The 13,537-nt window shown below is 43.7% G+C and overlaps 1 protein-coding gene across 13 annotated transcripts in view; it reads left to right on the forward strand.

Annotated features, from left to right (window-relative positions):
- Nucleotides 1–13,537, forward strand: part of Foxp1 (forkhead box P1) — a 597,317-nt gene that overhangs the window by 338,808 nt on the left and 244,972 nt on the right. The gene's annotated exons all lie outside the window — the stretch shown is intronic.

Genomic DNA, 13,537 nt, shown 5'->3' on the forward strand with positions numbered 1-13,537 from the left:
AACTTTTCTCCAAAGGAGTCCAGGCTGTCAAGAGCTGCTTAGAGTCCTGATGTCTTAGGCATGGACCCATTAAAGACAGATGTCAGGGCTTGTAACTTTGTCCTCAACTCCTTTCTCCCTAGTGCCCTCTAAAACATGGGCTATGACAAGTCAAACCTGTAAAGCCAATCTTTGTTTCTGAAGTCAAAATGTTTTTGGATCTTCCACATCTGAAGAAGGCTTTTGTGAGCCATTCCTCACTGAAAATTTCTCACATCCTCTTTCTGTTATTTTCAGTTGTTCCCTTCCTTCCTTCTTCCCACTTCTTGTTTTATTTATTTATTTATTGAAATGGCCTTTCTATATTGTCTAGGCTAGCCTTGAAATCAGTGTATAGCCCAGGATTGCCTTCAGTTTGCGCTCCTCCTGTCTCAGCCCTCTGGCACTAGGATTTGCAGTGTAAGCCATGTAGGCGTGCCTGTCTCTCCTTAGATATGATTGGGGTTTTGCTCCCGGCTCCATCCTTCAAATTCTGTTCCCAACTATTAGTATTTTAGGGGGACATCCTCAAACCCAGGATGGAGAGCAAGTAAGTAGACTGAGACTACAAATGAGACAAGACGGGGAAACCCCAGTCTTCCTGGCAAAGGAAAAATCTTTACAGTGAGAGGCATGCTTAACAGACAGACAAAATACCTCCAAAATATGCAAATCTGTGTTTCTCATGGAGGAATCCTTCAGGGAATAAATCCGAAGCATTAGCAATTACGACTTAGTTCAGAAGTCTTCCTTGCTGTTCTGCCTGTAATACTTACAAACATCAGTGTAGCTTAGAGCCTCGGGTTAAAATGTTTCCCTCCTATTTCTCTCGAGTTGCTTAACATGCCTTTATTATCCGAGGTGACGTGATCGGAGAGAAAGAAGGAATTCTCTTATCATCGCCACCTCCTTCCATTGAGAGAAGGGAGCTGCATTAGTCCTTTCTGAATAAGAAGCCTTGAGTACAGGGCCTCTTGCTGTTCAGTACAAGCTCCTCCTCAGCCGTGGCTACCAAGCCAGGGGACTGACAGTTTAGCCCTTGGGCAGCCTGTGTGCTGGGTAACACAGCAGGGCTGGGCTTAGGCCTCCTCCCTTCACTTGCTGCTGCCATTAGTGAGGGCCTCTGTCATCCAGTCTGGGTGACACAGGATGCCTGCCACAGCTCTTCCCCTGTTGTGAAGTCTGACTTTGGTGTGTGCTGCTCACCGGGCTTTGGTTTTTGGAAGGCAGTTGGGGTGTATTGATGGCACATGGGCAATGTACACAAGGCCGGGTATCCCTTATTTAAAACCACAAAATCCAGAGTGCTCTAGAACTGGAGATCCAGAGAAGCATCATAACATTGTCAAGGTATATCCCACCCTGGAGCACTCCTGTGATGCAGCTTATGGTGAAAAGACAACTGCAGAGTGTGCGTGAGTCATGCTCTGCCTCGAGCCCCCTCCTCAGGCAGCTTATTCTGTATGTGCAGACAAACAAGCTTAAACAGTAAACAATTCAGGCCTTCAACTTTTTTGATTAGGGGTAGGGTAGCCTAGACCTCATTTTATTTTCATATTCATTCATTTAACAGATATGCAGCCACTGTTCGTTGCATGCCAGGTCCGGGCGTATTTCAGTACCTTCATTGCCAAGTCTTTCTAATTCACTTACATGTACTGTCTATATTATCCCATTGGAATTGTGTATCACCTTGTCTGAACAAGCAAGCTGGTGGGTGGATACGATGGAGTAGGAGTCTGAGGCAGGGCTGTTAACTTCAGTTCAGCAGTTACAGACTAGCCTGGGGAAATATAAAGATATAATATCTCACAGCAGAACAGAAGAGGCCTGCAGGCAGCCCTTGGCCTTGAGTATTAATGTGTGGTAGTTTTGTTATCAACTTTATCCAATATGCTGGGTGGGGTGGTAACTCTGTTTCATTTATTTCCTACTTTGTTTATTCATGAAATATCCACCAATCGCTTACTCTGTGTTACGGTGCTGGGTGCTGGCTGTGCCCTCTGAAGGATTTTGGCAGTTTGTCTATGCTTCGTTATTGTTTTTCTTTATGGTTTTCCTTTCATGCTAGCAACCGGATGTGGATTGGAGGAGGACAGCCTCCTGTTGCCACCCCTTCCCCATCACTTGGACTGATTGTAGTCCCGTCAGTGTGTCCTTCCCCTCCTGATGTAGCACAGAGCCTGCATCCACACATCTATGGCATGATGAGCCATCTTTGTCTCTGCCTTGCCAAGCCATAACTTCCTCTGCTTCACAAATTCCCGTCTTTAACCAACCCTAGGTCTCCCAGCTTTCAGCCTCACTGGATGGCTTCATTGAACTGTCATCTCTGTAGTGGTGACTCCCTGTCAGCTTTTGTTGTGATGTCTGGTTCTTCCTGAGAATAATAGCTCTCCTCCTTGTCTGGTGTCATAACAGATTCCATCTTTCTTTTTTCACCTGGGTCTGAAATGTAGGAAAAGTCACTGCCTCATTTCCTAAACCCAGACAGGCACAGATTCTCAATCCTACCTCTACAGCATCTCCATCCATCTGTCCATCCATCCCTCCCTCCCTCCCTCCATCTATCTGTCTGTCTGTCCATCTCTTTGTTCATCTACCCACCCACCCATCCATTCATCTACTGACATTGAATTAAATGATTTATCAAGCAGACTAATGTCCTTTTAGCTGTAAAACACAATGGTTTTCTGTTACCATGCCAAAAACAAAACAAAACAAAACAAAACAAAACAAACAAAAAAACCCAAAAAGAACAAAAACAAAACAAAACCTGAAACACAAATTATGCCAAACGTTCATTGTAAAACATTCGACTCTGTGGAAGGAAGCCTCTTGCAGATGCAGCAGACGAGGTATCTGCAGAGGCTTCCTTGGCTGAGCTGAGCTGTGAGATGTTTAATAGGAGAGGGCCGAGAAAGCTCAAGTGATCCAGAGACAGAACTTAAAATTTTCTAGTAGCCATAGTAGAGAAAGTAAAAGGATTCAAATATAAATGTGTACTTCATCTGGTATAACCAAAATATAATTATTTTGACATGTAGTAAGTAATAAAAATGCATGAAAAATCATTTCACTTTTTTTTTTCCTTTCAGGGGAAGCCTTGGACAAATCCTCTCAATTCAGACATTAAAATTTCATTGAAAATATTTGCTCTGATTTTAGCTTTCATACAACCACTAGTTTTCCAGGGACTGAATTGAGCATCAGTTTTAAATTTTATATTTAAGCTGATTTATGTTAAACTTATACATATATAAAATTTATTTCTACATGTATTCTAGTCGTACTCGGAATGCTTTATAGCCACACATGCCCAGTGGCTTTTGCTTTGTACAGAGCTGAGAGCTTTGGGATGCCACAGTAGCAGAAAGTAATCCGAGTGATGCAGGGTCACTGAAGTATTAGAAGTAATTTAATTATAGAATCAGATGTCAGGCAGACAGTTAGGAGTAGTTGCATCCAGGTTTATAAAATGGTGGGAAGATGGTCCAAAGGGAAGAAGGGTGAGCAGGCAGAGGAGATTGCGTCTTTCTAGCATCTAACCAGATCAGCACAAGGAAGGCAAGCTTTGTTTAGGCTCACGGTTTGGAGATTTAGTCTGTCATGGTAGGGGAGGCCCGGTACTAAGAAGAACTTTAGGAAGGATGGCGTATTCACCACCGTCGGGAAGCAGAGAGAGTTGAAGTGCCATGAGGCTCAGCTGTTTCTCCTTTCCATTCAGCTCACTTTGGGATGGTGCTGCTCACAAGCAGGGTCGGGTCTTCCCTCTCTAATTAGCTCAATCTGGATTCATCCCACAGGCCCGCTCAGAAGTTCAACTTTTCTATGATTCTAGATCCTGTCAATTTAGTAGATCACGTGGGACATACAAGAGAAGGGAGGGCGGGTCATAGGTATGATCCCTTCCCCCAAAAATCCAAGTTGGAGCAGGCTGGGGGTCTAGATGGTTGGAGAAGCAGGAGATTCATTGTGAGACAATGAATGAGCTACAGAGATATCTAAAGGAATGTAGGAACAAGAATCTTTGATGGTCAATGGGGTTTAGGCAACAACTAAGATGATCAAGTACAGGAAGACGTGAGAAGTTTGAGGTCACCAATGCTTGAGAGCCAGAGGTGGCAGGTAGCAGCCTTATGGCAGGAGGCCACATAGATCTTTGGTTAATCAAGTTTTACTAGAGCATAGCTGTGCCCCTTGTGTTTTCCTGATGTTTCTGCACCAGACCTAAGAAACTGGATGGGAAACCAGGAGGCCTGAAACATAAGACATTGCTTTCTTCAGCCCTTTCCTGAAGAGTTGCTGCCTCTGCTTTAGAGTTTGGGAATGGCGGTTTAGTTAGGAGACTCCTCAGCATGCCCAGCATAGACTGTAGGATTCTTACTCACAGCATGTGAATCTGACTCCTGTTACCCAGCCTATCAAACTAGATGCGAGGTGTATAGCTGCAATCTCAGTGCTGGGGAGGCAGAAACAGGCCAATCCCTAGTTTGCCAGCTAGTCAGCCCAGCCAAATGCTGAGCCTCCAGGCTTAGTGAAGGAGTATGTCTTCCGAAGTATGTTGGAGAGTGCTTGGGGATTGACCAGGTGGACATACATACATTCCAGCACATGGACATGTGCAGACATGCTCACATATACATGTGCACACAGAATAAAGAGGAAACAGTATGTCTATAGGGAGACTTCTTTCCCAAGAGATAATATGAATGACAGTCATGTGTTGCCAAGAGTCAAGGAAGAGAAGGATTGAAAATCTCAACTGCAGTTAACTATTGCAAGGCCCTTTGAAGTGTTGGGGTGGCATCCCCAGAGAAGGCTGCTGGGCTCGCAGTGGGAGGGGTACAAGCAGGCACCAAGCATCTTCCTTTCAGGCCCCTGGTAGTGGGAAGAAGGGGAGAGGGAGGCAGTAGAGAGAGGTTTGACAGTGAGGAACATTCTTTCATTCCTGCTGTGCACCCAGAGGAAGGAGGTGTGAGGGAAAGAGGTGAGTGACGGAGCAAGAGGTAAGAGACAGTGGAGACAGACAGAACACCACGACTTCTGGTTTCCTTGCCAGCAGACATTTTCCTCATGTGTCTATGAGCTTCTTTGCTTTAGCCTTATCTTATGTTCTTTTCTTAATTAAACTTAGGGGCTGGGGGAAACAAACAAGAAATCAGTCCATCAATCAAAGAAACAAAGCCACGACCCAGCCCCCCCCCATCCCAGCCTTACAGTGATCTGTGCACATGGGGGTTCTTGCTGTCAGCTTTACCCTTAAGCTTGGCCATGTCCTTTTCTGCTCATCTCTCTGTGGGTTTATCCATGTAGTCAATCCAGATCCAATGTATTCAAAAGAAAGAAACAAACAGAAAACCCCAACTGCATCTGCATTGACAGCTGTTGATTTTTTTTGTACATATTCCTAAACAATATGGCAGAGCTATCATATAGGTCATGTAAGATATCATAAGCAATCGGAAGGAGGAATGCATAGGAGGATATGCATAGGTCATGTGCAGATCCCAAACCCTTAAAAAGAGCCTGGGTTTGTGGAGATCTAGGTGTGCCTAGTAGGAGACAGGATGCGGAAGGACGGCTGTACCACATGTTCTTAAGGGTTACCTCATCGTGTCCGTCAAAGGTGCTTACTAGTAGCATTCATGAGTGAAAATGTAGCCAAAAAAAAAAAAAAAGAAAGAAAGAAAGAGAGAGAGAGTGAGGAGAAATGAAATGAAAAGAAAAGAATCTTAAAGCTTAAAGTTGTAAGGTACCTTATACCAAAAACCAAAACCAGGACTCATTATTTTGATTCCATGATAAAAGCAGAATCCATGATAAAAGCAGAATGTGTGTGTTGTGTGTGCACTTGTGTGTGCATGTGTGTGTGTATTGATATGTGTACAGCTGAATATTTCTATAGAGCCCAGAATACACCTTCAGCTACCATTCTTTTTTTAGGACAAGGTCTCTCATTGGCCCAGAACTTTCCAAGTAGACCAGACCAGCTACCCAGTAAGCCCCATAGATCTCTCTGCCTGTCTCCATTTCCCTAGCTTTAGCACATTCTTTTTTTTTTTTAATGTATTTATTGATATATGTAAGCATTCTGTTGCTGACACACCAGAAGAGGGCATCAGATCTAATTTCATATGGTTGTGAGCCACCATGTGGGTGCTGGGAATTGAACTCATGACCTCTGGAAGAGCAGTCAGGCCTCTTAACCACTGAGCCATCTCTCCAGCCCCTGCTTTAGCACACTCTTATAGAATACATTTCTCTCTGCTGCATCACTCCTGACATGTGGAGCCAAATAGTAGTTGTTGTAAGGACTGTGCAATGCAACATGTGCTGTGGCATTGCAATTGAAGGCAGTAATACATCTCTGCCCTCAGCTGTGATAGCCATGCATGGCTTCAGTGTCATCAGATGTTTTGAGTGTGTGGCAAAAGTCACCTTACTTTATTTATACTGATGTGGAAGAACACTTTGGTAGTCAGAATTATTCTCCTAATTCTTTCTATGATTCTTGACGTATTATTTCCTATATTCTTTAAACTTTTAATAGTTGAACCTAAAAGAGGCTACCCCAAAGACATCTTGTTCCAGGTTGTCAAAATGGAAAGTACCCATTTTGGACCACTTAACCAAGCTGCTTGTGGCTCTGCCCTAGTCCATGGAACAATTCCAGACAGCTGCTAGTGTTGGGGGAGAATAGTTGATACCACTCAGCTACTATGGTTTTAAGATTTTGATATCTTTACATGAAGCACACTGGCCTGGACACACCTGTCTTTGGGATACCTTCCTATCCAAAACGCAACTGTTAATGCTTCTAGAACTGTCTACCCAAGCTGTTCTGTATGAGTGCAGGTACACTCTCCTGTCTGTGAGTTCACCTTGTGATACAATCACACTTGTATGGGGAAAAAAATCAAAACCTTTCACTGGGATAAAGAAATGGTTCATTGCTTAAGAGTGGCTATTGCTCTTCTAGAAGACCTGAGTTCAATTCCCAGCGTCCCTTCCTAGAGACTCGCAACTGCCTCTAACTCCCAACTCAGGAGGATCAAAGGCCTTCACGGGCAGTGCACTGATGTGCCCAAGCCCACACAAAGACACAGAATTACAAATGCTTTTTAACTTTCACTATGCAGAGAGGTCATACCATGTGTAAATGTCTTCTCTAACATTTGGTGGGTCTGTGGAAAGACTCTGAGTGGGACACTGGAGGACTGTTCAGTAGCCCTTGGACACATACAAATTGCCATTTAGTGTGACAGATGCTCATCACCTCTTGGTCAGGTAGAAGTTGTCCATGGTTGTTGTTGGGTCATGGGCACTATTCGGTTCCTGTCCAGTGTTCCTGTGTGTGGACCCCTGGGAGATGCCCTCGTGATTAATCATTGATATCTATGCTCTACGTGCAGGGAGCTAATCCTACCTGCAGTTAGTGGACTTCAACTCTGGACACAAAAAAGAAATGCTACTGAAGAGACAAAGACTTAATATCATGAGGCTTCAAATAACAACCCCAAGATTACTTTGAACAAGCTTGGTTTGCTCTGCTCCACAATTAGCCCTTTAACTGTACCATGATAAGTTAGTCCTAACTAACCTGCTGTTAGAAGGAAGAAATACGGACCACATCGATGCTGCCCTCCTTTTTCAGGCAGGAGATGGCATGAAAAACTTGCTTTTAAAAGGGGTTGATGAGTGCCCAGTCCTCCGTTCAGGTTCATTTTATGATGAGATGGGGTGTTCTGTGCCTGAGTATTTCCCAGTGGCCTCCCAGAGGGCTGGGTTTTATGGGCTAGTAATCATCGATGTGATTTATTGAGCGCCTACTGCATGCAAGGCACTTTACATATATTACCTTTGTGCTTTCAGAGACCATGCATTTTTCACAGTAGCACTTATCTCCATTTGAGTCTCCACTTCTGTGTGTGGCTAATTGATTAATGCCGGTCTTCTCTATTAGGTCCTCACCTCCATGTTGATGGGATCCTATTGATTTTTGTTCCCCACTGTTGCCCCAACACTTACATCAGCCTTGACATGACTGGGCACAAAATATCTATTTTGTAGAAGAAATACCAAGGATACATAGGAGTATGAATCCAGAACTAAGGAATGGGGAAAATAGGTTGGTTGGTTGGTTGGTTGGTTGGTTGGTTGGTTGGTTGGTTGGGAGAGCTGAAAATGTAACCTAAGTAAGTTAACACTCCTTTTCAGCATGTCTACCACCTCAAGGTGTGTGTGTGTGTGTGTGTGTGTGTGTGTGTGTGTTTGAAAGAGAGACTTCTTATAGGTTCTCCTACTGTAAGGCTGAGATGATCTCATGGGTTCTCTTTCTGTAAGGCTGAGATGGTCTCATGGGTTCTCGCTCTCTAAGGCTGAGATGGTCTCATGGGTTCTCGCTCTCTAAGGCTGAGATGGTGCTAGAACATGCTTCATCCTTGTTGCTGGTTACTGAGCTTTGTGCTGTCAGCCTCACAAGCTGCAAGAAACAGTGGAAAAGCTGCTAACTTCCTGTCTCTTGGAGGCAAGAGAATCTGTCTGAAAGCCCCTGCAGAAGACATATCCCTTGTATCTGCACTGGCTGGCAAAGGGTGAATACCTTGGCCCTTTTTAGGCAGACCCTCCAGGGACTACAGTCTTTGGATCCTTGAGGGCTCTTCCTGTGATGTTGATACTCTTTGTGGTATTGATACTTATTGTCCATATTACAGGAGAGGAATATTCTGGTTATAACTCTGTTTTGGGAGGCAGATTAACAGCATGTTTGTCTGTTATCTTATACCCCCCTCCCTGTCATATTTATCCTGTAAGTGCCAAGATCCAGCTTGGAAAATCTCCTTGGCTGTTGAACGGCCCGCAGAATGCTGCTGAGAATCAGCTCCTCAGCCATCAGCTGTGCCTATGCTCAGCCGTGAGGCCGTCCAGTGTCCTAGCAGTCAGAGTATGAAGAGAAACCGCCATCCTCATCCTGTATGCTTGCCCGTCCTATCTAACCTGGGCCTTAAGCCCTTCCTCACAGGCTGGCATGCCTGTGGTACCCTAGGGAAAGCAGTGTGGTGAAGGATTTACATTCTTTGCAATAGCCCCTCCCTGGTCAAGCACTGTCCCATAGCTCCTGGGTTACAGGTTCAGGCTTGGGCCTCTTTGTTAGGTTGAATAGAGAACTCTATGCCTATTGCTTACCTAAGAGACCCCTACAACTGAGTTGGCAGTGCCTCATACAGAAGGAGAGGTCTGATTCCTTGATCCATCCCTATAGCCCTTTATCACAGGCTCTTATATTCTTCCCAGATTCCTTGAGAACCAGGCCTTTCTCTTTGGACCTTAACTTCTAGACTTGTTCATTCTCAGTTCTTTGAAGTGAGTAGAACCTGACATCTTCCTAATCTTTTTGCCTGGCTGGGACATAATGCTGTCATTTTTGTGTGTAGTTAAGATTTGAATATATACTTTTGGATGTGGCATTCTGATTGTACAGCGGTAAGAAAACATGAAAGGATGCATTAGAAAAGACATGTCTGAGTGAAAACCTCTCAGTCGCTTCCCTTTACAGGACTCAGCTGTGCCCAACCTGATCATGAAGGTGCTTTAATGAGATGAGAACTTCCTAGCTAAGAGCATCATTATATTATTGAAATCACACAAAGTGAATTGGCAGGTAGCTGTTGTTCATCCCGACACCACTTACCGAAGAGCCTTCCCTAGTTTGTTCTCCTCCCTGGGACAGACAAGACACAGAAAGTGGGGGTGACAGACAAGAAGTCCAGGACAGATGGAATTTTCTTAAAGCGCACCACGCGTTTTCACATCTGTCTCTTCCCTGCATGGTTCCTCCCTTTACGTCTTAGTTGTCATTTGTTTGGCAGTGTTTTGGAGGTGGGGGAAGGAGGGTTTGGTGTCTCTAAACTTGTTACTTATGCTCTCGGCCTTCCAAAATGTAATGTTTAAAAAGTCCAGATGTGGGAAGCCAAAAAATATAAAAGAGGGCTTATATTCTGCTTTTTCTTTTACATATATATATATATTATATGTATAATAAAAATCATCCTCATTTTGTAATGTGTTCGCATCATGGTCATTGTTCTCATAAAACCTACTGTATTTTAAGAAATGATACAATCTATGAAGCATTTCCCATTATGTAGACACCATGTCTTTAAATTATAGCAATTTCTTAAGATTTTAAGGCAAAATGAGCTCTTAGAAGTGTGATTAATGGCAGGGAATGAGGCTAATGCTGGGTCAACAGTGGCACTCCATTACAAAGAAGGTTGGGCTAATAAAAGCATCCATCTTTTGGACCAATAAAGCATTTGAATGATATGCTTGTGGTCCTTACCATAGCGTACTCACATGGCATTGAATAAACTCTGAACTCGCATTGTGGAAAGGCCATCAGCCTGAAGTGGCTGGTGCTCTGGCTCTTTGCTGGAGTCAGAAGAGGTGAAGCTGTGAGGGAGGCCCAGTGCAGGAGCTGTTGATGGGATGTTTAACATGTCTCACTCGCAATACAGTTGATGGGATGTTTAACATGCCTCACGCACAATGCAGTCCGGGAGCCCCTTCAGGTTTGAGACAGTCAAAGAAAATCTTATTTCTCAGTTGATTATTTCCCTAGTAGTGTAAGTGTACTCTGTAGGTCCTTAATGCTTCAAGTGCCATTTCTAGAAAGATCCAGAATCATGAATTCATCCTAGATTCTTATAAGTCCTCTGTGTCTCCTCTGGTTCCAGTGTGTGCCCCAATACATAATCTTGCATTGTGATCTGTGGATTTTGAGAGAAATTTTAGGTGGCTCCTGAATGATTCATAAGTGCTCAATATTGTGGTTCGATACCAAAAATAATCTAATTTTCTAGTGTGTGTGTGTGTGTGTGTGTGTACACACAAACATTTTATGTGAGTTAGTGTGAGTGTATGTGGGCCTTTGCAACCCATGATGAACATGGTGAAGGTCAGAGTACAACTTACAGTGGTCAGTTCTCTTCTACTGTGTGGGTCTAGGGATGAATCTTAAGTCCTCAGGTTTGGTGACCACCTCCTTACTCCTCAAGCCATCTGGCTTACCCAATTTTTAGATATCTTTAAATCCCTCTGACGAAGCCAAAGAGAGCATCTGGCAGTTGTGTCTTTAATGTGTCTTTACCAACTGTCAGCTCCTTATTGAACAAAGGAAGGCTGTGGTTCTCACTCAGAGAACAGGGGCTCTCGACTGACTTGTGTCCCCTTAGTTGGCTTTGGTACTTGTGTGCCAAACTCTTTGTCTTGTATGGAGGGTTCCATGTTGTCTTTCCCTTTGAAGAGGTGATACAAAATTTCCCCTGAAGAGACATTTGTTTATCAAATGTGAGCCATTTTTTAAAAATAGCAGAGAGTAGGTGTGGATGGAAATGACAGGGGAGGAGGAGGAGGGGCAGATTTTAGGCTTGGAGAACTGGCCCTAGTGTTCGCTCAGATGACACTTGAGAGTCTCAGAGAGTCTCAGCTTTCTCATCCCAGAGAGAATTTGTGAGAACCAATCAGACTTTCCAGTATCAAGTCCTCTTAGTGTCTCTTGAAACTGTTTGTGAAGAACTGAGTGAAGATCTGTTACTAAAGACTTCTTCATCAGTACCTTATTTGCTTTTTATATTAATCTTTATAAACTTGGGGTCCATAGAAAATTAAGTAAACTGAGCCTTTGAAAGTAAACATTACAGAGATTGTGGACAGGTGTGATGACATATAGGATGATTCTGGATGTTTGCTTTTGTTTTTCTCCCCTCTGGTCACCTTCTACTCCTCCAACTAGTGACTACATACGTGGGTTCACCTTCGCCTTACAAAGAAAAGCCAGGGTTCAATCAACTCGCCTTTTATCCAAGGAGCTTGGTGACAATGCCTTCGGCTGCCATTTGGAATTTCACTCTGTGCTCATCCCACTTTATTGATATCCTAGTTCATCCTAGCTTCAGGCAGGAGAGAGATGGGGGAGGAGAAAGAGGGAGAGAAGGAAAGAGAGAGAGAGGAGGGGGGAATGGGCAAGTTGGTTTGGGGGGAAATGGAGGGCAGATAGTGAGCAACCACTGTTGCCTGAGGCAGAAGGAAGGAAGGCCAGTGCGGCTTTGGTCTTTCTTACTGGAACTTCACTGTGCACTGCTTCCTTGTCATGCTGACCACATCCATGGTGGAGAGGGCCTGGAATGTGGGAACGTTCTGTCCCCAGCACTGGAGGAAGAGCCTCTGCCTTGTGCTTGCATCATCCCTTAGTTGAGCAAGCTGGGTTTGCCTTCTCTAGGGCAGTAGAGCAGCTTCTGTCCTACAGGTCAAGCTTCTCACACAGCAGAGGCGTCTCAGGGTGCTAACCGGTCCTTGGTCCACAAGCATTGGTACTAGGGGGCTCTGAGTGCTGAGTGGGGAAATTCTTCCCCAAGCAGGGAGGGCTGAGGCCTCCTAGGCTATGTTGATTTGGGCAAAGAAGGCTGTGAGCATAGGACACTGGAAACAAACCACAGCACAAAACAAAACAAAAACACCAGAGAAAACACTGGAGATGCTTTGTAACTTTAAGTTTGCAGAACAGAGATTAGATAATTGAAGCAAGAGCCAGCGAAAGCTGAGATTTCACAGTGGCCTGAAGGTTGGTGGTGTGGGTGTGGGGGAGCCAACAAAGGTTTTCATTACCCTATTTAAGACAGAAACAAAAAGGCAAATAATGTCATAATGAATAATGTCATTGTCAGAGTCCTGGGGTGTGTCTCTTTAAAAAAAAATGTTGGTTTTTTTTTTTTCACTTTGAAATTTTGCTTTGGATAGCCAGCAGATAGTGTTTTGCCATATTTTATACTAGCAGAATGCAGAATTTTAAAAATTAATTAACTGATTGTAAGTGTAAGATGTTAGATGCATTACCAAACTGTTTTTCAGTATGTTTTGCTTATTAGATGTTAAGTAACAGAGGGATCTTTTTCACACGCACCAAAATTAAGTAGTTTAATGATATTATGCTATCTGTAAAATAAGTTCAAACTAATGCTTTCACTGTAGATTGAATCCCTAAATATAGCATTTCCGATAAGGTGCGATAATGCCTTTCTAACTTGAAGTCAGCTAGCTATGTATGGCAGTTTACCTGGGAAGTGAATCTTTGAAGATTAAATAATTCTTCTTAATGGACATGGAGAATTAAATCACTCTGGCTTTTGCAAAGATAGAATTTTTTTCCCCTGGTGCTAATCTCACAAGGAACTCCTGGATAGAATAAGGCACCATCAACTGACTCTTTCTGTCATTTGTTGTTTCTTAAGGACACTATCTTCATATGGCATAGTTTAAATTTTGCAGAGTCCTTGGGGCTTCTACCCATGTCTCTGTTAGCCCAGTGGGTTTACAGAAGCTTTGCTTTGGAAGGAGAAAGAAACAGGGTTTCCCTTCTGGAAGAAACACCCACAACCAGGATCTATGTTTGACCCATGTATTTAATTGATAAAAGAAGATGAGCCCAGGAGATGAGTGCAGAGTTACTGAAGCAAAC

Source organism: Mus caroli, unplaced genomic scaffold (assembly GCF_978045245.1).
Source record: "Mus caroli unplaced genomic scaffold, Mus_caroli_1 scaffold_7, whole genome shotgun sequence".
Lineage (NCBI taxonomy): Eukaryota > Metazoa > Chordata > Mammalia > Rodentia > Muridae > Mus > Mus caroli.